This window comes from Eublepharis macularius, chromosome 7 (assembly GCF_028583425.1).
Source record: "Eublepharis macularius isolate TG4126 chromosome 7, MPM_Emac_v1.0, whole genome shotgun sequence".
Lineage (NCBI taxonomy): Eukaryota > Metazoa > Chordata > Lepidosauria > Squamata > Eublepharidae > Eublepharis > Eublepharis macularius.
This window is the reverse complement of record NC_072796.1, coordinates 112,386,697-112,413,537: the sequence shown is the minus strand read 5'-3', so window position 1 is coordinate 112,413,537 and position 26,841 is coordinate 112,386,697. Positions and strand designations below refer to the sequence as shown.

Sequence of the window (26,841 nt, the reverse complement as noted above, 5' to 3'; positions counted from 1 at the left end):
AATTGGCCAGAGTCCTTGAAGCATAAAACCTGTTCAGCAGGAGAAGTCCTAGATGAGGAAAATTAGAAATAGTGACCATTACTTCTGCTTTCTCCTCAACATACGTTATATAGTCTGTCTTATGATGTCACAGAAGCTGGGAGAAGAAAGTGTGTATGTGGGGGGGGGGATTGGCTGAGGTGCCCCTTCCTGGGTGGCAGAGGAGAGAGCGCCCTCTTACTTCTGTTCCCTCACCTCCTCCTGCTCCTATTAACCCATGGAGCACTCCAGGTATGGTAATTCATTGTCATTACTCCGGTTATTGGGGCTCTTAGCTTGGGGCAGGCTAGTGCATCCCCACCCCCAGTTTTCTCTCATTCCCCTGGCAGTGATTTTATTTAGTGTGACAGAGCTGCCTGGACTAACAAACCTGTCTGAGATGTTGAATACCCTGACAGAGTTTTAAAACTTTTATTGAAAGACTGCATTAAAAACAGGAAAAGCAAAAGGAGCACAAAGTTGCGTAAAAGAAAGGCAGTTCAAAGCAATGAAAAACTCTCATAGGAGAGCAAAGCAAAAGTGACTGGGGTCTGTCCAAAAGTCAGGAGATGGAGGAGCTCCATGCAGATTCAGAGGGGTACAGAGCAGCTGGTTAGCTTGCACTGCAGAGTGGCAGCTTGCTGGGTTGGGATTTAAACTGCATGCTCAGCAAAAGAGAAAAAAGCAATGCTTGGTTGGGTGAATGGTTGAAAAGCACCGCTTAAGGAAAAACAACAGAAATGCTATAACCATCGCTCCATGCTGTCTAATGTTAGTCCTAGAATTGAATATGTTTTGCTTCGGTATCTCTACTATGTCTTGGATCCTTGCTAATGCTATGTCTTTAAACTGGTATATGTTTATCTTATGGTATTGTATTGAAAAGTACTTACTTGATACTGATTGTATTAACCTCATACTGTGTGATCCGCCTTGAATCTCAGTGAGAAAGGCGGACTATAAATGATGTAAATAAATAAATAAATAAATAAAATAAACCAACATTGTCCCCAGTTCACTTCCTGATCCACCCCATGGATCCAGGTGGCATGTCCTTCACACAAGATTGGGGTATACCTTGCTACTTGGATAGGCAGGAGGCTGAACCTGAGGTTTGAATTTCACCAGCAGGATTGAGCGCAGGAAGAGAAGCAATAACTCTGCAACCTCAGAGAGAGAAATATTCACCATCAAACACACAGCTCCTTGGCTATGAATCAGATGCCCAGGAGGATACTCTCTGTCTGAGTGTCTGAGAAGCTCATTCCATGAAGGAAACAGTGCAAGGAGTTTTTTTTAAAAAAGGATGCAAAAAAAATAGTAAAACCCATAATGAATCCATGACACAATTCATTACACCTGACAAAACTGGATGGGTATAATTAGTTAAGGTGTTTTCCAGAGGACAGTGTTGTGGTTCAGGATCTCACCTGCTTGCCAGTCAATCACTACTGTGGTTCATTAGCTGACCTTTTATTTATGAACTTCTCTGCTTTGCCTCAGGATGTCCTTTCTTTTCCCAGCTTGGTTTGGACTCTTGTCCTTGCCTAGGATGTCAATAAAATAATAATCTAGACCAAATGTTTCCCCACCACCTACTCCTTACAACACCCAGATGCATAAAACATAACTCTCCTCAGAAAACACCTTTCCCAACTATGTGTAAGCATGTGAGGGTCTGAGATTTCCTTCCCCACAGCTACCTCATCCTACTATCAGACACTTATTTCAAACAGGGTGTCTGTGAGGGCTTCTGCTAACACATTAAGTGGTACTCAAGAGGCTGAGTTTTTATATTCAAAGCCTCGGATAAGTAGTCACAATAATATGAGGTGAACTCTTACATTTTGATCTGGTACAAATGGTACTCAGGTCCTAGAAATCCCCTTTTACAACCAGCACCTTCTGTCAGATTTCTAGGAAGCTTTAACCTACAACATGCATGATCACACGGAGACCTGCTATGACAAACACCAGCATTCAATTATAAATTTTAAGTTCTTTAAACACATACCTGGACACTGGGTCTGAGAGAAGCTTATTATTTCCTCAGTAAGTTGCTGCTCTCAGCCCCAAATAGTGTATTTTTCAGTACACAAGGATTACTCATGGCACAGATTCTCTCCCAGTGGCCTCCAGTACGTGACACAAGTTTCCTCAGTTGCCATCAATGAACCTTCAGGGGTTTCCTGTTAGGCTGCTGCATTGGGATTCTCTCTATGAATGCTTCTAGCACAGCATCAGTGCATGGGCTAAAGGACAGCAGTAGCCAAATGACATAGAGAGGTGTGACCAAAGAATTTATATCTGATGAGAGTTGCAAATTAAAGTGCCAATCAAAGGAACAGGTCTGTTTTAGCTAGGCAGCCACTCAGCAGAGTGGCTCAAACACGTATTAGGATTGGGTCCAACCAGTTTTTCTATTGGTGTAAAAGGAAAGGGAGGGTCCCCCTCTTTGACCATCCAAAATACTATGCTGGGGATCATGGGATCTGAATGGTCAAAAGGCCTGTACAGTGGGGGCTGTAGTAAGGAGACTGAGTGCAGTGAGCGAAAAAAGCTGGCTGGATTCAACCCATACTCCCAGCTCAGGATTAGACTGCCAACACCAGTAGGAACTGAAATCTTTAAAATAAAGAATGTTAATTGCTTACTGATCACAGTTGGGAAAATATGGTACAGAAAAACAACACATGAAACAAACATACACAAAACGAGAGTGCACTTACCATGTAGATTTTGCTCATCAATTATGAATTAAGGGAAATATTAAATATTGTGGTTAATTTTTATTCCATCCTTCCCCAAAGGAACTTGGGGTGAGATACATCACTATCCTTCCCCTTCATTTTATTCTCACAACAACCCTGCGAGGCAAGTAAAACTGAGAATGATCATCCTGGGGTCACTCGTAGCTGCAGCTAAAAGTAAATTTCCAGTCTAAAGAAAGTATATTCCAAAGCTTATCATCTGAATAAGCCCTACATTTTCCAGTGGTGAATGCAAACTAAGTATTAGGAATTCTCAGCAGGAAGCAAAGGTTTGGAGCCAACCAATTTTTCTATTCGTGAAAAAGGGAGGGACATCCTTTGACCACCAAGAAGGCTACTGTTGGGATCGTGGTCCTGCAACGACAAAATCCATGTAGAATGGGGGTTGTAGAAGGAGGGGAGTCAGATGAGACAGAGCAGGAAAGCTCCAAAATTCAGTTCCATGAATTTTCCAGACAATAATGGAATCAGGAGAAATGAGGGAGAAGTTAACCTAAGGTGAGAAGTTAGCTTTTTGGGGCTACCCAAACTCCTATATTTAACAATATAAATATGTTCATGCATTACGAACAGTCTTTGCCTTTTTACTGACAATTATGGTGGATTCTCCCCTTTCTGCTATCTCCTCACCCTTGCCTCCACTTTTAAAACTGTAGACATGGAGTTGGACCCAGACTAAATTTTCCAATAGCAGAACAGAACTTTTCTCCCTCTGCCCTCCCACGGTAGCCTATACCTACAAAATGCTGGTCCCAAGTAATAGGGGACTCTGAAGAATGACATGAGAGGGGTCTGCTGTGGGAAAGGGAAATGGGTGGTTAAGTTGTGCTCAGTCAACTGCCAGTAGTTGATTCCCCTTCCTACAGCAGCCTGTTTTGGCTCCCAGAAAAAGCATGCCTGGAGTTGTGGTATCCCTGTGAATAAAAAGGCAGGCAGAGCAGGACTTGCAGTGTGAAGGGAGGAATTAGGTGGTATTTCCCCTCTTCATTCTTCTGGCAGTGGAGTTCTCCAAGCAGACAAGGAAGGAAGGGAGTGATTTTGCCCAATCTTTCCAAGAGTCCAAAGAGACAACTGGAGAGAAGGGGAAAAGGAAACCTGTCTGTTGGTTTGATACAATCTACTATTTCCTAATGGCAAACATATATTTATGGTTTTGTGCAAGGTGCTTCCTGTATTAAAGGCAGCAACGACTCCGCAAAAGTGTTTCAGAGGTATATAAAAAGATTAAGAATGAATCTAGTTCAACACCTTTCCCCCACAGAGGTATACACTTAAATAATGTTCAATTGTTATGCAAAATCCTGTAGATTTTTAAAATTCCCCATACACCTTTTCCATTGTCTTGTAGAGCCTTGTGGCACCTTAAGAAGTGAATTTTTGTTTATTTACAGTCCATCTTTCTCATTAGGACTCAAGGCAGATTACACAGAGTAAGTCAATACAATCAACAGGAGGCCTAACTACATGCTACATTTCCCCCAGCTGAGTCCTTGCATCAACTTGAGCAATATGTTCTGGAACTCCATCCTTCCCAGAGTTATATAGACGCAGTTGGGAGCTAGACCAGGGCATGTGATGAGGGGGGAGCTTACAACCCCTCCATGCCATTTTCCTAGCCTGAAATGCTCCGTTGGGGGCTCCCCAGTGTGCTGATGAGCCACATGTGTGGTGTAGGGGTTAGAATCCTGGACTAGGATCTGGAAGATTCCAGTTCAAATCCCCACTCTGCCATGGAAACTTGCTGAGTGACCTTGAGCTAGTTACACACTCTTAACCTAACCTACCTCAGAGAGTAGCTGTGAGGATAAAATAGAGGAGAGGAGAATGATGTAAGCCTGTGCCTTTCTTCCCCATTGGGAAGAAAGGCACAGGATAAACAGACAGACAGACAGACAGACAGACAGAAGTTACATAAAGAGCAAATAGTGACTCCCCATGGCCATTTCAAGTCAGGAAAATGACCCCGCAGGGAAGTTTACACTTCTTCTCCCCATGGCCTGATTCCAACTCGTGTGTGTCTGGGAAGTGTGGAACTCCAAAATACATCATTTGAGGTAAACTTACACTGAGGCAGACCGTTGGTTTATCATGGTCAATACTGCCTACTCTGACCAGTAGTGGCTCTCAGGCAAACGTCTTTCACATCACCTACTACCTGCTCTTATTAACTGGAGATGCTGGGGATGAAACCTGGGTTCTGCATACAAAAGAGAGGCAGTTCTGTCGCACAGCTGCATTCAGCTGCAAGCAGAATACTAGTACACAGCACTTAAATAGCAGCATCCTTCCCCATAAACACCTGGTAAGGCCCATCTCTAATGGTATGATTTTACTACTGTTCACTTGAAATTAAAGTCTGGTTCAACAAATTCCTACTTCTCCCAACAAACTTCCCAACAGCGTCTGTTGCTCTGAGTTAATTGCTTCCTGTTCATTCCAGATGCCCCAGCTTCACTGAGGAGGTAGGGAGGGTATATGTGTGTTGATTTTCCATTTTTCATAATTGCAATTTTGTAATTGGACACTTATCATTTTCAAACAAATTAACAAAGTGAACAAACACTGCAACCAAGAGAAATGTAGTAATGGAAACCTTGCTCCTCTGGAAAGAGAACTGCTTAAGAATGCATTCAGGAAGTAATCATTTAAGCACCACAGGGAGGCTGCTTTAGAACAACAGTCATTGAAGATTTAAAGGGGAGGAGGCTCTCCCCCTTCTTTAAAACCTGTGACTTTTGTTTTAAAACTTTGATCCAACATGGTGCTTAATTAGTTACTTCCGGTTCACAGGTGGAGTCCCAGCATAGCTGAATGCATTCTTTATCAGAGAGGGTTTTTTTTCAATTAGTGCATTTCTCCTGGTCACAATATGTTCTCATTTTTCAAAAAATACTTTCATTTCTTAATTGTGTGATGGGGGGGGGGAAGTGAACAATTACATTTGTTGCAAAGGTAAAAAGGAATAGTTAAAGATTCCTCTCTCCCCAAGGTTAAGTATCCATTCAAGAATGAGGAAGTAATTGGACAATCAGAAGCTTTGTTTTTTAAAAGCATTAACAGGATTTAAAGAGGCAGTAGCCCTTGAATGTCTGATTAACACACTGTCAGACCACAGGTCAGGAGACACAATTACATTTTAAGTTTAAAAGAAAAAATTCCACAAATAAGGTCAGAAACAGTTGGAAAAACAATACAGAAAAAAACTTTACATTTTAGAGCAAGATGCATTCACTTTTAAAAAGAATAAGAATGACAAGTAATTATAGATTGTCTGGAATGTAATCAGGACTATTTTAACAGCTGAAGAAGTACATAATGTTGTTTCACTGAAGTAGTTCAGTGGTTAATCCTGTTTCTGTACTTTTACATTTCAATAGACATGGTCCACAAAATAGTTCATAAGTACTTTGAATTACTATTACTAAGTACTTTGGAAGTAGAAAAGAGCAAGAGTCCAGTAGCAGCTATAAGACTAACAAAATTTGTGGAAGGGTATGATATTTTTTGTTAGTCTTACAGGTGCTACTGAATGCTTGCTCTTTTCTTGCTACAGACAGACTAACATGGCTACCCATCTTGATCTTAGTACTTTGGAATCATAATCAAGTCAGTTGCACCTCTTAAATAACTTTGTGTCAACATTCCCCCAAATCACCTGCAAGAACTGTTTAGGGATGAGTGGGAAGGGAAATCACCCTCTTTATTTAATTTCATTTTATATCAATGTATTAGGAATCATAATATGGGTTTTGAAAGTTAGGTCTAGGCAGGTGTGCACAAGACAAAACGTTGCTTGAAATGGCTTATAACCTCCAAGCCAATTTCATCTGCTGTGCTAGAGGAAATGAGTATTGCCTCTATGACATCTTAACATCATATCAAAACATCCTCAAATGTCTAAACCATTCATACCCCACTCATCTCCAAAAAACCCTGCTCAAAGCAGATAAGAGTTTAGAAATCCATGCTTCAGTTCAAACCAATGCTTCAATACAAATTTCTTTGTGTTCATTATCTACACCCCTACTCACCAACTATCCTGATCAGGGAGGCCTAGCCTAACCTGACTTTTTCAGATCTCAGAAGCTAAGTAGGGTTAGCCCTTGTTAAAACTTGGATGGGAGACCACAAATGAAATCCAGGGCAGAGGGGGACAAATCAGCTCTGTCCGTCTCCTGCCTTGACAGCAACTACTTTTTAACAAGGAGGAACTGAATAGAGGCTGAAGGGCTAGGAACATTGGCTCTACCTAGTTCAGTGCTCCATGACAGAGCTGAGAGCCAAGCTATAAGTGATGCCTGACACAGGTTGGACACTTGTCAGCTTCCCTCACGTTTTGATGGGAAATGTAGGCGTCCTGGTCTTGCAGCTGTAATGGAGAGCCAAGCTGTAAAACCAGGACACCTACATTTCCCATCAACACTTGAGGGAAGCTGACAAGTGTCCAACCTGTGTAAGGTGTCACTTGTAGCTTGGCTCTGAGTCACAAGCAAAAGACTCTTTAATCTTGCCCTTCTACATGAACAGCAACAGATGCTTTGGAAGAGCCATTCTCCTATTATTCACTTCAGCTACTTACTTGCTGAAGCCAAGAAACAAGCAAATGGGAGTGATCTAGGATACATAAAGTGAGAATTGTGACACATCCTCTGTTATTGTTAACACGGGGTTTGGGGGGGGAGCCCTTTGCTGTTACTTTGCACATGCAGTAGAAAGCATTTAGGTACATGACATTGAGAAATCAGGGCCTATACTAGGTGTGACACAGGAAGCCCTGAAATAATCTGAGGCCCACACAACCAGGTACCTCTTTCCTTTTCCTAATGTAGGCAATGCTTATGTATGTTTGTATGTATGTCATTTATAGTCTGCCTTCTTCACTGAGACTCAAGACGGATTACGCAGTGTGAGATTAGTACAGTCAATATCAAGGACATTTCCATACACTGCCATAGGGTAAATAAATACAGGTTTACAAGGACATAGCAAGAATTCAATACAGAGTTGAAGAAATGCTGAAACAGAGCATAAGCAATTCTAGGACTGACATTAGGCAACATGAAGCACAAGCAGCTCATAGGAGCACATATTTAAAGCAACAGATAGTATGTAAGGCAACATAGCAGTGAAGTCTATGGTCCTTAACTCATTAGCGAAGCATGTGTGTGTGTAAAATGCCATCAAGTTGCAGCTGACTTATAGTGACCCTGCTGGGGTTTTCAAAGTAAGAGACTAATAGAGGTGGCTTGTTATTGCCTGCCTCTGCATGGTGACCCTGTCCCCTCGCTGATTTTCCATCCAAGAACTATCCAGCACCAAACCTACTTAGCTTTCAATATCTGACACGATCTGGCTAGCCTGGGCTATCCAGGTCAGGGCAGACAACGCTCACATTGATTTTTAAAATTCTTGGAGAGTGGAGATACATAGAAAAGATCACTGTGATCCATATCACAGGCTCCAATGTGGCCTCTATTTCCACTACACAATGGTGAGGGAATGTGCACACTCAACTATTGTTTCAGCTCCATTACATATAACTGGATCAGAGTTGGGATGCCTCTCTGCAGCTTAGGGCATTTTCATCTCAAAAAATGGTTTTTGATTCATAGCACTTTTTTCAAACTTAACTAGGGGTATTTTTTTAAACTCAAATGATAGTTACAAAAATGTGACTATTTAAATTAATGATATGGTAAACATTTATTTCAAGTTTATATGAACTCATTCTTAATATACATCTTTATTAGTTCTGATTATCATCTTTGCTACAGAGCACGGCATATGGTCTCTCTTCTGGTGACTGGTTTTTCTTGTAGGAGAAAATGATGCAATCATTGCAATGGTATTTCTAAGGGCACAAAACATTAACATTTGGATATGCATAAGGCAGGGTCACAGTGTGATGTCACTCCGCAGATGCAGGAAATACAAGAAGCAATCTACAGCCTGGACCTGTTTGTTGTCAGAAGTAAATACTGCTGAGCTCAACAGGACTTACAATTTGTATGATCAATGTATGATCAACCAATTATTTCTTTAGTTAAAAGATTTATACCCTGAGTTGGATCCAGTCAGCTTTTCTTGCTCCTTTTCTTTCCTGGATTGGTTCTCAAAGGGGCATAGTTACAAAATTCAAACCATGCAAGAATAAAATGCAGAATAAAATGAAACTAAACTCAACAATAAAAAGAGAATAGGTATTAATATTAGGCAACAGGCACACACAATTATGTAAATATGTCCCATCAAAGCTTGAGAGAATAGGGCACGTTTAAACTGGCATCTGAGGAGGACAAATACGTTTGGGAAGGGGCATTCTATAACTGGGATGCCACAACAGAGCATGCTCCTAACAGGTAATTATTTATTCTCCAAAACTGATAGGAGGGGCTTTGGTTTGGTGGTAGAGTATCTGCTTTGCATGCAGAAGTTTCCTGGTACAGTCTCCAGCATCAGTTCAAGAATCTGGCAGTAGGTGATGTGAAAGACCTCTGCCTGAGACCCTGGAGAGCCCACTGCCAGTCTGAGTAGACAGTACTGACTTTGATGGGCCAGTGGTTTGATTCAGCAGAAGGCAGCTTCATGTGTTTCTTGGAGCCATACTTCAGAACATGTACAGGTTGATATGGGAGAAGGCAATTCTTCACATATCTGAAGTCATGTAGAGTTTTTTAGATGAAAAAGCCACTTATGGTCTTTCAGCATCAGCAAAATCTGATTATCCCAGATAATAACCTGCCTGCCAGTTTTCCATCAATTGAACTTCCAGAATAGTTGTTCATAGGCAACCCCACATGTGACACATTGTGATAATCTAACCTGTATGTTACCAAGGCATGGTAACTGTGTCAACAGTATACTTTACTAAGAGAGGCTGCAGCCATCACAGCACCCAAAGCTAATAAAATGTACTCCTAGACCATGGATGATAATTTGTGTATCCATAAACTAGGGTAAAAACCATTCCAATCTACAAAACTGACCTAAAGGGAGAGTGCAAGCCATTTAAATATCCTCTGTAAAGCCAACTACATCACCTGCCGAAAGCACCTGTCCTGTCTGGATTGACCTTTAGTTTATTAGCCCTCATCCAATCCATTACTGACTCTAGGCAACTATTAAAGATATCCACAATAACTCTGGATTACAGGAGGAGAAAGACTGGTGACATCCTATACTAAATGCCTGGACAACCTTACCTTTTGTGTGACTTCATGTAGATGTTAAATAGTTCAGTGGACCAGACTGAATATTGCAGCATAAATGCTGTATGGCTCAGCAGAAGCCCCTAGTATCACTTTCTGAAACTGACCCACCAGGTAGATACAGAACTTCCAGAATATGCTGTCCCACACCCATCTTTTGCCCATCCAAACTTTGGAACTTCTTCCCAGGAAGATTCATCGGTCTCCCTCTATTGTTCTTTTACAGGTGAAGACTTTTTTGTTTGGTTTGGTGTTCCTTCACTAATTCTAATTAGCCCTCCTTCCTGTTTGTGTATACGGTTTATGTTCCATTTTTTAAAAACATGTACACGTGCATGCATGTGTACATACATGCGTGCATTCACACAGAGTATTTTAAATGTTCCAGTGAGATATTTTTGCCACCTTGGAGACTCTGGGTTGGATGGAAAGGTGGCATAGAAATATTTTAAATAAATAAATCCTAAAAGATGATCCAGAAGAAACAATCCAAAACAGGACTACTCAGAAGCAAGTCTCATTTTAGCCAATGGAGTTTATTCTCAAGAAAGTGGTCTTAGTATTGCAACCATAGTCAAAGGTATGGAAAACCCTAACAATATCCAGGAGAATCGATAGAGCTGCACAGGGCTTTTTTTCAGCAGGAACGCGGTGGAACGGAGTTCTGGAACCTCTTGAAAATGGTCACATGGCTGGTGGCCCCACCCCGATCTCCAGACAGAAGGGGAGTTTAGATTGCCCTACGCGCCGCTGAGCAGCATGGAGGGCAATCTAAACTCCTCTCTGTCTGGAGATCAGGGGGCGAGGCCACCAGCCATGTGACCATTTTCTCCGAGGGCAACCCACTGAGTTCCACCACCTCTTTTCCCAGAAAAAAGCCCTGGAGCTGCACGATCCACCCATCCCAATCTCCGTCCGGGCAAAGACCATCCACCACAGCAACCAGACAGTTTGAAGTCCAAATTCAAACTGCAAGTCACAAAGGTTTAGATTCGTTTTATAAATCATTCTGATGAGTATGTAGGTGGTTTCAAAAATTTTATCCTCAGTTTGCAGTGTTGGTAATTCACTTTAATTTATAAATGGAAGTTTTCCACACATCTTGAGATTACTGAGAAAATGTTTTTAAAATGTAAAAGGTCAAAAATAAAGGAAGAACTTGGAGGCACAATTTATGTGTGGGTGAGGGTGTTAAGTGGTATGTTCTACTTGCTTGGGAGTGGTGTCTAAAAGAAAAAAGGAGTTCTACCGTGATGTTTATAGAGAAATTACAAGTGTAAAACAAATGATAAATAAAACTAAAAATAAACTAAAATGTACTTCTTCAGAAAATGTGGGGGGGAAGTGGTTTGTGCAGGGCCTATTATAGTATCTGTTACCGTCACAACCTTGTGAGATAGGTTAGACTGGAGTGTGAGACTGGCTCAAGGTCACCCAGCAAGCTTCCATTACAGAGTGAGGATTCAGACACTCTAATGACTACACCATACTCTCTGTTTAAATGTCTCCCCCATTCCCAGTCTTGCTTACTGAAAGCTAGCCTGTCAGTGTTGTACCTCTCTGTTGTGTCTTTATACCACCCTTCCTCTAAGGAGTTCAGGGCAACATATACAACTCTTCCCTACACTATTTTTGACAAGTTACATTTTTGATATTTAGTTTTATCATGTTTATTATAGCTGCTTTTAACAGATGGGTTTTTTCAAAACTATATTGGATGGATTGCGGGAGGAGTTTTAACAGTTGCTGCTTGACTACTGTCTATTTTACAGATAGTGTTATTCAATTTTTATTATTTTATTTTGTTGTTCTTTACTATTATTATTGTTTTCTTTTCACAGACAAGCTGTCTTATGTATGTTTTGGGGGTAGACTGGTGAAATAAAAATCTTGTAAACAAATAGTAGCCTCACAACAACAGTGAGGTGGGTTAAGCTGAAAATGACAGGTCCAGTGAACTTTATGGCTGAGTACTGACTTGAACTCTGGTCTGACATTCTAACCAGTACACAACACGGGCTGTCACTGATTAACCCCCACACAGAACTTTTTTTCCTGGCATGCCATCCTGCGAGATTGTTTTTCAAATAATTATTGAAAATATACCAACTCCTGCCTGAAGTGGTACACCCCAGACCAATTAAAATTTATTCCACTACCCGTTTTTTGTTTGGTGAAAGCCAGGATTTGTGTTCATAATTTAGAGGGATTTATATTTTGTCAATTTTATTGAACCGTTTTATTGTAAACAAGGTTTTCCAAGGGTTGCCTCCCTCCCTCCCTGGAAAGGCACTTTTGTGGTGCCCTGCCAGGTAGAAATGCAGCAGGTGAGATCCAGCTTCCCCATCCCTGGTGGCAAGGAAACACCGACCGAAATCTTGCTCAGCACGCGCGGGGGTGGGGTGGGGAGTTGATCACTGTGGTGTAGCCACGTTCACCAAGAAAAGTGTTTCCATTTTCGCTGGAAAAGAGTGAGCACATGCGAGGCAAGCGGGGAGGAATAACACAGCACAGGTAACTTCGACATCAAGCCGCCTCCTTTTCCTCCCCCCCCCCCACGGGGCTTCGCCGCCTGCCAGACGAGTCGGACTCCGGGTTCAACTAGCAGGCGGCTCCGCCTCGACTGTGATCTCAGCGCGGGAGGAGGAAGCCTCCCCCCGGCCGGGCAAAGCCCAGCCCAGCCCAGCCCAACCCAGCCTGCCTGGGGCCTGGTCGCGTCTTCTCCCTTCCCCCGCCCGCCTCACACGCTCGCTGGCTTTCTTTCCCCCCTCACAGGGACTTCCTCTGCCAGGCGCCGGGCCCAGTCGGGCGAAGCAGGCTGGCTGGCGGAGCTCAAGGTAGCGCAGAAGGGGCAGGGGAGGGTTGGGAGGCCTCGGAGCGGCGGCCAGGAGTTGCTCGCGAGTGGGAAGGAGGCGCGGGTCGGGGAGAGCCGCCGAAGAAGCCAACCGTCGGGGCGGCGGCGAAGGGGGGAAGGTTGGCGGGAGAGTTGGGGCTGGGGGAGAATTGTTTCGAGCGCCCTGCCCGCCGCGCCGGGGTGTTACGAGGGGGAGAAGCGGCGGCGCCGGCGGCTCTTCACATTGCTGGAGGGTGAAGTCATCGTGGCCATTGTCTCCCCTCAGCTCCCCGGCTGGGCCGCTAGAGGGGCGAGCCGGCGGCGAGCCGTGGGGCCCCTCCTGCTTCTCCGCTCCCCAGAGCCGCCGGGTAAATTCCCCCGGGCAATGCCGGCACAGCCTTCCTTTCTGCCCAGAGAGAGATTTCTACCTCCGCCGCCCCAAAACTGTCGGGGAGAGGCTCCAGACTTTTCCCGTCCGCTCCTCGACCCCAGTAAGTTTTCTCTTTCTGGGCAGGGGGACGCCCATGAGGGCCCCCCTCCGCCTCCCTTTCCCTCCAACAGCCCCTTCAGGAATCCTCTTCACGCGCCTTCTTGCAAAGAGAGAGAGAGAGAGAGAGAGAGAGAGAGAGAGAGAGAGAGAAAGAAACATTGGGAAATGTAGACGAAAACTTCCATAAAGAAAGGGAGGGGGCACTAAAACTATGTAACTGGAAAAAAAATGAGGCTGCCTATGGCAATAAGGGACATAAGAAACATACACAACCCAAACTGGAAAGAAGTCCAGTCCCTGGAGAAGGAGGGGAGGAACTTTCCATCTCCGCCACAGTTTCACTTTACTGTTATCTCTTTCCAAATCTCGCTCGGTTGGTTGGTCGGTCTTCCTTTCCAAATTACAAATGTTAACACCCCCTCTCCCTTTTGGGGAGTTTGTAATAGCTATAGATAGAGAACTTGATTCTCGAAAGCTTATGCTATAATAAAATTGGTTAGTCTTAAAGGTGCTACTGGACTCTTTTTGATTTTGTAATAGCTATGTTACCTTAAACGTAGCCTTTTTAAAGAAAGCTAATCTCCAAATCTTTTGAGTTTTACAGTATTTCAGTGGAGGAATGTTGACGTTTTAAGTGATTTTTTTTTTAAAAAAATTGCTACAACACAGTCAGCCATATGGGTGGCCACTGAATTTTGCCCTACCACTGCCTAGAACTGTGCATCTGTTTAAGATGGTATTTGATGCCGATTGAACTTTTAGGCTAGAATTGGTTTTCAGTGCAGAAGCCAGAGATTTTTCACAGTAGAGACTAGAGTCACTTACACAAAGGTAATAATTCCAGAGGGCTGTGTTGTGGTGTAATTAAACAGAAGTCCAGAGGCACTTTAAAGAGTTAACAAAAATTTATTCTTGCATAAAATTTCATGAGTCAGAGTTTGCATCTGATGAAGTGATGTCTGGTCTGACTCATGAAAGCTTATGCTGGGATAAATTTTGTTAAGTCTTTGTGTCTCTGGGTGTCAGTTTAATCCAGACATAGGTAGTGTTCTCAAGAAGTCAACAAACTGCATGAAGTCAACAAACTGCATGCTTCTTCCTATTAGTATTTCATCAATCAGGCTTGACTGTTCTGGAGGGTATTGTGTTGGTTTTTCAGTTAGAAACTAAAATTAAGGGCGTGGCTTCATTTACTATATTGGAATGCTGTTCTTTATGAAATCATGGAAGAAAGTTGGTGAATTTTGATTGACAATATTGTAACTTTGATCACCATTCACTTTTATTTCCACTCGGTGGATACTGCAGCGTTTGCTACTATTAAACTCTTTGCAGGCATTATGTGATGTCAGCTCTTCAACATACATTCACTAAAGGACAGTATTGTGTAAAAGTCAGAGGGTATTAGTGTAGCGAATTGTATGACTGAATGTTGTGCCTTATTTCTTATTCAAATCTTTATAAATGTATTGTTTTAAAAATATTGTTACAGCTGGTCTGATGTTTGAGATTTACAGTGCAATCCTAAGGAAAGTTACACCAGTCTAAGCCCATTGAAATCAATGGGCTTAGACTGGAGTAACTCTCCTTAGGATTGCACTATTTGTCTTCACAGCTCATTTGACCTATTATAAAGTGTTTAGTATTTATGATAACACAGGACAAAATGTTTTCATTCACTTATTTCAGCAAGTTGTCTCAACAAATATAGCCGCAGTTCAGAGGTTCAAATTGTTTTGATTTTGAAATTGATTAAGGGAAGTGATTATAAACACTGGTTTAACTTTTGTGAAACTTGGCATATAAAATACAGTTCTAATAATGGAATTAGTGCTGTGGTTTGGGTCAAGGAAATGTGCATATACTTATATATTGGAAGAGAACTGAGCCTCAGAATTAAAACTTAATGTAATGTCTTATATTGAGTGGATCAAAGATTCTATAAAGAGATGTTGTACTTTAAAAATGTCTGATATGAGGATAGGTTTTTCATAAACGTTTTCATCTGTTTAAAAAGATGTAACTACTTGGACTGAATATTTTTAATTGTGTAAAGTCTGTGATTTGCCTGTTTATGAAATATTCTTACTGTTATATGAATGGAGGTTGGTTTAAACATTAATCTTGAAAAACGTTTTTGTATAACTTGTAAGTCAGGGAAAAATAGAAGATATTTTTGGAGGTTATTTTTTGTGGGGAGTGGTATTACCTGTCATCTATATTTTTATATTTCTGTTAAAATGGATATATGTTTTTTCTTATTAGGAAGTGCAGGTGGGTTAGGTGAAGAGGGACAGATTTGCTTCTTGAGTGATACATATTGAGTTGCATTTTAAATGATACCAGTAATCATGGATTAATTTGGAGACAGGGTATAGCAGTGACTCGGTTTGAGATATAAGAATACTATGATGAGAACTAAGGCCAGACCTGTAGTTTTTCAGTCTTGTCATCCTGTTCCTCATATGCATATATATTCTTCCTGTAATATTTTTGTTTTCCCCTAAAGGATTCTTGAATTATAGAATTAAAGAAGAATGTAGGCATTTTGATTTGGCCTAGTCCTGTGTGTAATTGATTTAAACCTATATCAAAATAGCTGTAATAATCATGTATCTCTTGCCTCTCCTATGACTGGTTGATCTTAGTCATTTGATCTTGATAGTGGTGGGCATTTCCAACCAAAGGAGGCTGGAATAAAACGTCTGGTCAATCAGTTTGGATGTAAAACTGTGTATTAGAGTAGCAAACGTGTCTATTTACAAAAAGGAACATTAGATTTTGCAATCGTGGTTGTAGAAAAAGGAAAGCAAATCACTGATGAGAGTTTGGGGTACCTGGCTGTAGTGTTGGGGTTTTTAAACTCACAACATGTGTTCTAAGTTGTATTGTTATTGTTGACACTTAGATTTACTTTTTAAAATGTTGGGACAGAATTATATAAAAGATGCAATCCAGTGGTTGGTCAAAATTTTTCTTCTGGATTTGCTCAATAAGTATGTTTAGCCTTTGGCGTTTTGGAGCGATCCCTTCTTCTTTTCCCTGTATCTGTTATATAAAATATACATTTGGCACTATCTAAGGAGTTTCCCAAAGTAGACAGAGAAGAAAGCACAGTGTGTACATGCCCTACGCATGTGCAGACTCTAAACTTTGTAGTCATGGCTCATAACCCGTTTGCTTCTGATAGGACAACAGGTGTAACATGCCAGAAGCAAACCCTATCCTGAAACTTGAAAATACACGTTGCCTTCACAGTCTTTTAGTTTGTCTCAAAAATTCAAGAGACTTTTGTTTAGTATTTAGAAGATCATTTCTGTTGCTTGTGCGAATGTATTCATAAACAGCTAATCAGAATTATTCCTGTTGTCTGTATTTTAGGTGCAAGTTTCCGTTTTCATCTTAGCTAACAAAAGTTGTAACTGACTAATTCAGCCAATGGCAGCCTCACAAGACTGAGCATGATATTTGATGTTCCTTGTTGAAAATGTGTTCCTGAGAAGCACATGGATGTAGACATCTTCCAAGAAGGTAATGACAAGTTCCAGTAACTAACGGTGACTCTTTTTCTGTTAATTCATACAATAGAGGAGAGGAGCAAAGCAGAGTAAAATGTCAAATTTCTTTTTCAGTTGTATCTTGACAGGTGTGATTTTTTTCAAAAAGATGACTCTTTTTGAGTTTAAAAAATGACCAGCAGTTTTGTCTTTTTTATGCTTAGTTGTATGTAGTTTTATGAATTAGTGGTGACTGTATGACTGCTTTCAGATGTTGCAAGCAAACTAGGATTTGCTTGTGACAGGCATGGACCTGATTTATTTTGAGGCTCCTACTCCCCCCCCCCTTTTCCACCATTGAAGATTTCATGGCTGAAAAAAAACTCTATAGTTTGTTGTGCCATCTCAACTCAGGCACTTCGCCAAAGTGGAATTATTTAATCTTCATAAACCAGGAATTATAATCCTGGGAAGAATCAGATTCTGTTTTAAGATGTCTGCTTTTTGATGTTGCCTCAAACTGGAGTTAGATTGGAGATTTTCTAAAGTGAGAAATCTGCAATCACACTGTGAGATGAGGGAGGATGTAATCTTGGAAAAAACAGGCGTATACTTGTTACAAATAAATTTCAGTTTGTTTATGACATCTAACTACAGTCTGATCCTGATTCAGACCATTGCTTCATCTAGTTTAGTATTATCTAATCTGACTGTTGATAAACTCAGATGATCCACACAATATTAATTTGATGCAAATAGATATCAGGTATGAACAAGGTACTTGCAAAACAGCTAGCTCTTAAACATTTAAGCTGTGTTATGTATACAGGCAGGGCTATGTGTCATTAGTCAGTCTGACACAGCACAAAATTCTTTCACAACTTCCAAATGTGAAAGCTGAGCCCTGACTTGAATCAAAATACATATACCATACATTCCACAAAGAAAACTATTATTGGGGCACAAATTGATTCAATATCCTGTTTTATCCTATAGCAGTTGTGATTCTGTTTAGAAAAACTTTCTTAAATACTTGTCTTTGATATATTGTACACATTACATAGAATCATAGGATAGGAAGGGACCTCCAGGGTCATCTAGTCCAACCCCCTGCACAATGCAGGAAATTCACAGCTACCTCCCCTCCCCCCCCAACACACCCAGTGAACCTTGTTCCATGCCCAAAAGATGGTAAAACACTATCAGGACTCCTAGCCCAACTGGCCTGGGGAAAATTGCTACCTGACCCCAAGGTGGTGATTGGCCTTACCCTGGCCATGTAAGAAGGGGCCACGAGAACTACACACTGATGTAACCCTTCCTGCCTTCCCTCTCATGATCTGCCTAGGTTCACAGAATCAGTGTTGCTGTCAGATCACCATCTAGCCTCTGCTTAAAAACCTCCAAAGAAGGAGAGCCCACCACTTCCCGAGGAAGCCTGAGGGACTGCTCTAACTCATATTAATACATAATCTATTAATAGCATAAATAACTTGACCAGTGGGATAATCTATTCCCTAAAAGGTTCAGTGGGCAACTTCTGGGTCACCCTCCTTTGTGTAGTCCCAACTGTATAATTCAAAGTCTGAACAAAGTCCCAATGCGTCTGCCTTTGCTGCCACTTTACAGGTGGTAGTAGTTATGTTGATGGTAAAAATGGCAGCATAGTAGACCTGTGAGAGAGAGTTAAGTTTGAATAGAGAGGGAAACTGGTAAATCTTGTAGTACAACAAGCTCTACTACTAATTCAAAAGCAATAAAGGATACTTGCATAGTTGTTCAGCAGTTACTCATAGTTCTGCCTATTTTCTTTCCTTTCCCATTCAACATTAGCCATATCTCAACTCAACCGGTGTGAAGCTGACTAGAAAGTTATTCTGCAACATCTGTTCTTGTTGACCCAACATCATGATGTAAGGCAGAGGTAGGAGCACACTGCCTGGTGCCATCTGGCAGCCCTCCATGAATTGAATTCTGCCCACAGGGTTCTTAGTTCTACTTAGTCGATACTGCTGATACAGAGAATTTATTTTACGAAAACAGACCCAAAGTCCATTATGTGCGCTTTAAATCTTTTAAAAAAAATATTTGTGCATTAATTTGTTAGAAATTGAGTACTTACTGTTCTATCACCTATCTTAGGTAATAGACTTGTTCATTTTTAACTCTTTAACAAGAATGTTCAGTTAAATTGAAAAGCAGGAGATATCACAATAATCTGGTTTTATTGTATGTCCCACTTCTCCAGGACCTGCTATATGAACATTATACAGATGTTGATGACTTTTTAGTGTTTTTCCCTCACAGTGTAGATCATGAAAGTCATCCAGCAATATTCTATAGTTGTTTAGATCAGTCTAGTCAATTCTAGGCATGTGTATTTCTGTTTACAAGGCATTCTTCTTGATGAGGATATAAAAATAGATCTTGAACGATGACAGTGAGATTCCCTTTAAAATATTAAGGGCGGGGGGGGGGACCCACATCTTACTTTTTTTCTTGTATATTCTTGCATGTCAATCATTGCAAAAGTATCCCTGCAGAAGTTAGTTTCAGAATTCTCTCTTTTTATGAACACATGCAGCTTTTTGCAGATGAGTTCCCCCTTGAATCTATCACATTTTTATCCTGCCTTTCCTCCAAGGATTACATTATCCCCTCCTCAGTTTTGTCTTCAACAATTCGGTGAGGTAGGTTAGGCTAAGAGTAACTGGCACAAGGTACCCAGCAACTTTCATGGCACAAGGGAGATTTGAACTGAGGTCTCCCTGATTTTAGTCTCATAAACTACGGTGTATGTTGCCTGACATTGGAAGTAGATGTAGAAATTGGCTGGTACAGGTTTTACCAAGAACGCTTGTTCATCTAGTGTACACAGCTGCTTCCTTTATGTTTTGGAACTTCCTTCCTCTAGTTCTCAGAAGAGATCCTCATCAAGAAAATTGACACCGGCCTCTTAGGAACTGGCTAGTGGCAGGCAGCTCAGCTGCTCATACCTAACTTTCCTGTACATTTCCCTAGTGAAAGTTCCTGGGTGACTGCTTGTTTATTCAAATATTAAAGGAACTACTCTACCAAATTCTTGTGGCTTTTAGTAGGAGTAGCAACTGATTTTCTTTCTTCCTTGAGAACTGTCAGTCATTATTATATCTACCTTGGTACTGGCCCTCTGATTATTTAGGCTGTCTGATGAAGTAGGTTTTCTTTAAAATGAAAGCACCTGTTCTGTCCCTTCAATAGTTCTGTGATTTTTGAGGATAAACTTGACTGTGCCCTGGAGGCTGCTGCAGAGAGAAGCTTGACTTTTTTTTCCTTATCATTGCTCAATAAAAGCTGCTTACGTCAATAGAGGAACTTCAATTGCAAAATTTGAAACATCTGTATGAGTTCAGATAAATTGCTGCCTCCTGTCTTTGTATATCATTCATGTCATACAGAAAAATGTTATAAAACTTCTAGTTTTAATTCTTCCCTAGCCTAGCGCATTGGACAAGCAGAATTGTCTGTTTTATAAACATAGAATACTTTGGATGAAGCTCATGTATCTCTTTTGAGGGCAAAAGACTGGACCAACTTATTTCTGCAAATTACTTTTTTAATAGTTAGGCATCAGCACAGGTAATCTGTTTGTTCCACACTGCTAATCTCTGAATGACAACTTTCTCTTCACGTAAAATCTGATGATGAGAGAGAAAGAGGATGGATGAATGACTTGGAGTCCCAGACCAGTGATCTTCAAAATGGTGCCCAGCACTGGGTTTCCTAGAACCCAATTTCTTCTTGAACTAAGTGTCTCTTCCCCAAAGAAAAAAGAGCCAGACCTGACTTTTCCTACTAATTTGAATAGTTGCTTCAGAATAATTTGCCTTTATGTCTGCAGGGAGCCACCCATTCAGAAACAGTTTCCTCCATCATGGGAAAGTAAGGGGGTAATAGATGTCAAAGGAGGGTGGGACATTGGTTGGCTAAGCAGGCAACAACTAATGACACAATTTGAGGATTATTCTGAGGTTTTTGAGACAATACTATATGGCAGCACTCTGATGAGAATGAGCTGAAAAGTTCTTGGCCTTGTGTACTCCCACCCACTTCCTTATGAAGATTGACCTTTCTGGTTTGGAACCAAGTACAGTTTGTCATAACATCAGAATTAAAGGATAGAACAGACTGGCTTGTTTTCCTTGGTTTATAGGGAAGAGAGCTTCAAACCAGCTTCCAAGGATGAGGGGATGGAGCATGCTAGCTGGAAGGCTTCCTGGTATGTTTTCCTCACAAGTAAACTGATATTAGTTCATGATGTCTCAATGCAGCTAAAAGTTGTAGACTAAATCAGTGTAATTTAATTGCATTTTAGATCCAGGACAGTTTTTTTAGTTTTGATTCCCAGTTGTGCTTCTGCAGATACCAGAGGCAAAACGGATGTTACGTTAACACTGATGCATAGAAAGCAACTGTGTAAGCACATTTCAGTGTTGCTAAAGTAAGCATTGGCTGTTCTGGTTCTTGTAGAGGCTTTCTTTTCTCTGCAGAAGTATTCTGAATATTGCCATATTGCCTTTTCCTGCCTCCTACCCACCCACCCACCAACCTACCTTTACATACAAACACACACATACTGGTCTTCAGTTTTCCCTCCTTCCCTAGTGTTTCTGAGATATAATACCTTCAGAATCCTTGAAGGAATATCGTATTGATTTGAATTCATTCATATTATCCACACTTATCAATATCCTTGGAGATGTCAGTAAACTAGCTGAGGCTACAATGTCAGATCAAACTCAGAACATCATGGACACCATGACAACCATGGGACAGTCTCAGGTTCTGATGGGCCAAACTGATGACAAAGGCTGTACTCTGGATCTTCTTTTCTGTACTGAGCTGCTTGCCAGTGATCTGATGGGGGCAAGAAGTTCAGCCCTTACTGTGTTTGGATGATTATCTTCTAAAGGCATGATGGAACATTTGCCTTGTCCCTGAAGACTAGTGGATTGATTTCCAGATGGTTCTTGGGGGGAGTTTGCGGAGCATCACCAGCGATTCTGTGGAGGCCCTTGTAGCATCATAGGATGATAGTCTATCTGGGGGCATAGACACAGTTCCTCCCTGATATCCCCTCCCCTCTGGTAGGGCGCCAGGTCCATGGTTTACAAGAAACTGCAGGAGATGGGGGATGAATTGGATTGACAGACAATTGGCATATTAGTGGCAGAAGACTTGAGATGAATCAGAATGCACCATGGAGCCCATGTGCAGGCCTGTGAAGTGGTGGTGATGGTGAATAAAAGGACTTTTTTGTCAGCTGAATCTTGTCCAGCTTGTTTAATGTGGTTTATGACTTGATAATACTTGAGTCCAGCCTGGCTAATGGTGTTAATTTGGCTCCTGGACGTGATATTTTTGTGTGATTGTTTGCTGTTAAAACTTTTATGATCATTCCAACTTAGAGGCCACACTGAGAGTAGGTGAGGTGACTCGAGCACCTGATGACTTTTTCTGTGAATAGATTCAGATTGATCTTGCCGATGGATGATGACAGGGTTCCTGGGGGTATGAGAACAACCAGTTATGCTGTTGATCCATGCTAGTCTTGGCTCTTGAAATTTATATCAGGAAAAGGTATTGAAACTTTGATTAAATTATTAATGTCTTGTTGAGCGCATGGGTTTTCCTAGAGGTCTCTGAAGGAAGCAGTTAATAGACCTCTGCTTAAAAAAACCTTCATTGGATAAGTATAAGACAGCCAACTATAGACTGGTCTCCAGTTTATGGGGAAAGTGATAGAGAATATGGTGCAGAGAAACTTCAGGGGTTCCTAACTGACGCATCTTAACTGGATCCATTTCAGTCTGGTTTCCCACTTGGATTTGTAACCAAGATGACTTTGGTTGCACTGGTCATCAGTCATCAGTCTCTTTGTATTATTATATCTCTCAGGGGGCATTGACTCTGATGTCTGCTCCATTTTTATCTTTTGGTTGGAAAGACAGCATTAGTATTGGAGGAGTAGCCCTTCTGTGCGTATTTTTTCTCATCAGAGTTTCTGTTGTAGGAGTAAAATCAACACGGCCCATCTTGTAGGATACCTTAAGGTTTTGTTTTGTTATCTCAGTTCCTCAATATTTATGAGGCTGCTGAATTAGATTGTCTGGAGGTTGGATGCTGTCATTGTGCAGATGACTTTCAACTCTCTGTTTTTTTAATCTAAGCCTCTAGATGCATCTACCCTGATCCTGAACCAGTTTTGAGGTGACCCTCATGTGGTAAGATAGAACAAGCTGAATCTGAATCCTAACAAAATGAACATGATGCTGTTTGGGAAGGCTTCTATAGACATTTATTTGAACATTCTATTTATTTCTGTGAAATTTGTTAGGATTAGGGTCTGAAACAAAGCAGATAATGAGTAGTTCAGCTATTCCCTTATCTTCTTGTCAGTGTCTCTCTTTCAGAATTGTGATGGACCTAGTATATCAGCAGCATTTTTGCTTTCCCCCCGTAACTTCTCTCACTAATTGCGAGTTATTTTTACTTGTGTAAGGTATCAATGAAATGCATGTTATCAAAAATAACAAAACATATAAAGCATCTACCAAAGTTTAATCTGCATGAAGTGAAAGATGTAGAAGATCTAATCCTTTGCTTTTTTCTTTTTCCAGAATCCGTAATTCAATTAGTAAATGTTTCTACCTGTTTTGTGATCTGACACTGTCTTTTTAGGTGAGATGGGAAAATGGTTTATGCTTCTATATCTTGTTTAAATTACAGAGATACACATCTAACAAGGCACAAAAATTGGTGAGAGGAAGAATGAGCGCTTTTGTGTCTGATCATATAACTGGTTTCTGACATAACAACTGATCAGTCGAGGAGGAGGCAGAGCAAAAAGTATGGCAGACTTAAATAAGAAGAATACAACAAAAATCTGATGGTACTTTAAAGACTAACAACATTTCCGTCAGTGTTAGCTTTCTTTAGTAACAGCTCAATCCTTCAGAGTTTCTCTGTTAATAATTGAAGGATAATAGCTTCACAACATCATAGGCTAACTTTCAATTATTAAAATGGACAAACTGCAGGACATACTTCAGAATGTTTTGTTTACCTACATATGATGAAACTGTCTTGCTTCAGTGGGGAAGATAAGTAAAAGATAGTAACTAAAAATAAATTCCATACATTTTCTCCATGTTGATGACTACAGAAACAACTTGGTAAGAATCTATAAGGGCAGCCTTTTCTAATATCTGCAACACTTACTAGTTTGCATTTTTATACATGCAGATTGTGTCAATTGCTTGCAAAGCTTGTACATTTGGTTGCCTAGAAGCAATTCTTAATCTTACCATTTGAACTTAATTTGCTTTTTCCTTGTTAAATGTATGACATACAATAAATATATTCACGAACATTATTTTATAGCATTGCTCTGTATTTTTGAAGTATTGGTGTCTTTTAACAAAACCAGGACAGCAGTGAACCTCAGCCCTCTAACTAGAAAATACTTCCTTGCCAAAATATTTGGCAGTGCTCTGTATGCATGTAGCAAATTATGATAAGGACAGTGTTTGTATGATTAAGGAATCAACCGAATTAGGCTAAAATGTCTTCTGTTGGCATAACATTAATGAATGTTTTGGTGGTATGCCAGCAAAACATTTTATCATTGAGTCATACTTTTGTTTTAATGTCTTCAACCACCAGGGAAGTGCAGTAATAGGCATGAAATAGGTGCTTTTGTGTTTTGTTTTTTTGTGCTGAAGTACTCTATTGAATACAGAGAGAGCATCTACTTAGTGCTTTATTTGTGCACACATTAATACAGGAATAGTTAACCTGTTATACTTTTACACTGAAATAGCACTATCTTTTCAAATTACTTTAAATTTTAAACACAGTAATATGAAGAACATTTATATTATTAGCTAATCAGAAAACTATGTTCCAGACTTCCAAAACGTATTGCTATCATATTGTAAAATGGTGGTTTCTGATTTTGTACAGCGTCTCAAGTTTTTGTATATGCTTGCTTCTTATTTTTCTTCGTCTCTTCACTGTTCTTACCTTAGGTGCTTGAGCATGACTTTGTCATGTCTTTTTTAAGGCATTCCTTCCCAAAGCGCACCTTTCCTGTCAAGTCAGTAGTTCAGTTCAGTTGTTTATTAATCCTCATCCCACAGCGAAACCCAAGTAACGTAACTGCATTTGTTCATATTCATTCCTTGATAACTTTGTGCGTGTATCTGTTCTCTTCCCTACTGTCTAAATTTAGACTGTAAGGTTTTCAGGGAAGGGACTTGCCTCGCTTGTTTGTAACAGTTATACCACCTTGTTATTTATAAACAGTATAAAGGTAACTTATGGGCAGCCAGTGGAGTGACTGCTGAATGGAGATAATATGCATGTTCTGTCTAGCTACCAATAATGGCCAAACTGTGGTGTTCTGCACCAACTGGAGTCTCTTAGTTGATTTTGAGGGGAGACCAATGTAAAGTGCATTGCAGTATTCCAGTCTTGATGTTACTGTGGCATGGGTTCTAGGTGGTCAGATGGACAATATCAAGGTAGGGTGCCTTCAGGGATAGACTGAGTTGGAAAAAAGCGTTTATTGCAGCTACATTAACTTGCCCCTCTCAGCAGTAATGGTGGATCCAAAATAACCACAAGGTTGTTAACTGAGTCAGCAAGGGACAGCTGAACTCCACCAGAAGTGGGGAGCACAGTGATCTTCAAGATCTCCACCTCCCCAACTAGCATTATCTCTGTCTTTGCAGGGTCTAGTTACAACTTATTCACTCTTAAAGCCACAGCAGCCCGGCAAGGGTTCAGGACCTCTTCCACATCACCAGGGGATTTGGATAAGGATATATAGAGCTGGGTATCATCATTGTATTGATGACAGCCAACCTCAAATGAAATGAAAAGTGTCCAGAGTGGATGAATTATCCTAGAAGACCTGAAGTTGGTTTGCTACTACTCTCTGAATCACTTTGCTCAGAAAGGGAAGATTAGAGACTGGGTGATAATTGGCCAGATCATTTTTCTGTAGGGATTTTAAAAAAAATTACTGGACAGGTAACTGCCTCTTTGAGTAGCTGAGGTAGGGTGCCTTGAGTTAGTTAGTGATTTATATACTAAGGACTTGTTGATGTGGTCCTTATGTAATTTTAGCAATCAGTATGGGCAAGGATCCAGGGCACAAGTAGTGGCCTTCAGAAATCCCAGGATCTTGTCAACATCTGCTAGGGAAACTGTGTCAAAATGATCCATAAATACACCAGACATTATATTAGACATTTCTTCTGGTAGGCCTATGTTACAATAGTCATATAGATCAGAGCTTATTTTCTGCATTTTATCAAAAGTATCACAGCAAATTGTCTGTTCCTGAGACAATAAAGGCTCAGATTTAGGAGTCCACAGATGCCAAACTACCTTGTACAATTCAGATGAAATAGTAACAGAGGTAACATTTCTTGTTGCTGTCACTGTTGTTTCATAGGTCTTCCAGTGGGCTCTATACTAGAATTATCAGATTCATTACAAGTTGTTCTCTAGTGGTATTCTAGATGTCTCCTGGCCCTCTTCAAGTCACTCATCTCCATGGTAAACCAGGGGGCTAGGTTCTGCCCCAAGAATGGAGTGGTTGATGAGGGGCAGCCTTGCTGATACCATCAATGAGTTTCAAGTGACACGCTCCCACCGCAGGCTCAACAAAGCAAGTATTTGGAATTCTGAAATCCCCCAGAGCATTCTGGAATCCAGTAGGCTCCATGAGCAGACCATTTTAACAGGGGGCCCTTTCCAACAAGTTGTTGGGGCCAGTTTAATCTTTTCCTTGAGTAGATAGTGGTCAGACCATGTTTCAGGCTGATTCCCCAACCCCAAAACTAAGCCGTCCATCTCAAATGCTCGGTGCAAAAGATTAAGTCCAAGATGTGATGCCTTTCATGAGTTGGGCCCATCAAATTTTGAGAGAGATCTGAAGATGTCAAAGAAGATAAGAAATCGTGGGCAGTACCAG

The 26,841-nt window shown here is 40.9% G+C and overlaps 1 protein-coding gene across 4 annotated transcripts in view; it reads left to right on the top strand.

Moving 5' to 3' along the window:
- Window positions 1-12,467: 12,467 nt before the first annotated feature.
- RNF19A (ring finger protein 19A, RBR E3 ubiquitin protein ligase) overlaps window positions 12,468-26,841 on the top strand; it is a 47,917-nt gene continuing 33,543 nt past the window's right edge. Inside the window, exons 1-3 of one of the 4 annotated variants that reach the window (XM_054984885.1) lie at window positions 12,685-12,834; window positions 16,702-16,851; window positions 18,651-18,741. The gene's annotated coding sequence lies outside the window, so the exon portion shown is untranslated. Of the gene's footprint in view, window positions 12,512-12,684; window positions 12,835-13,290; window positions 13,322-16,701; window positions 16,852-18,650; window positions 18,742-26,841 lie in introns of those variants that run through there. The other 3 variants (XM_054984887.1, XM_054984884.1, XM_054984886.1) reach the window with 3 other exon arrangements.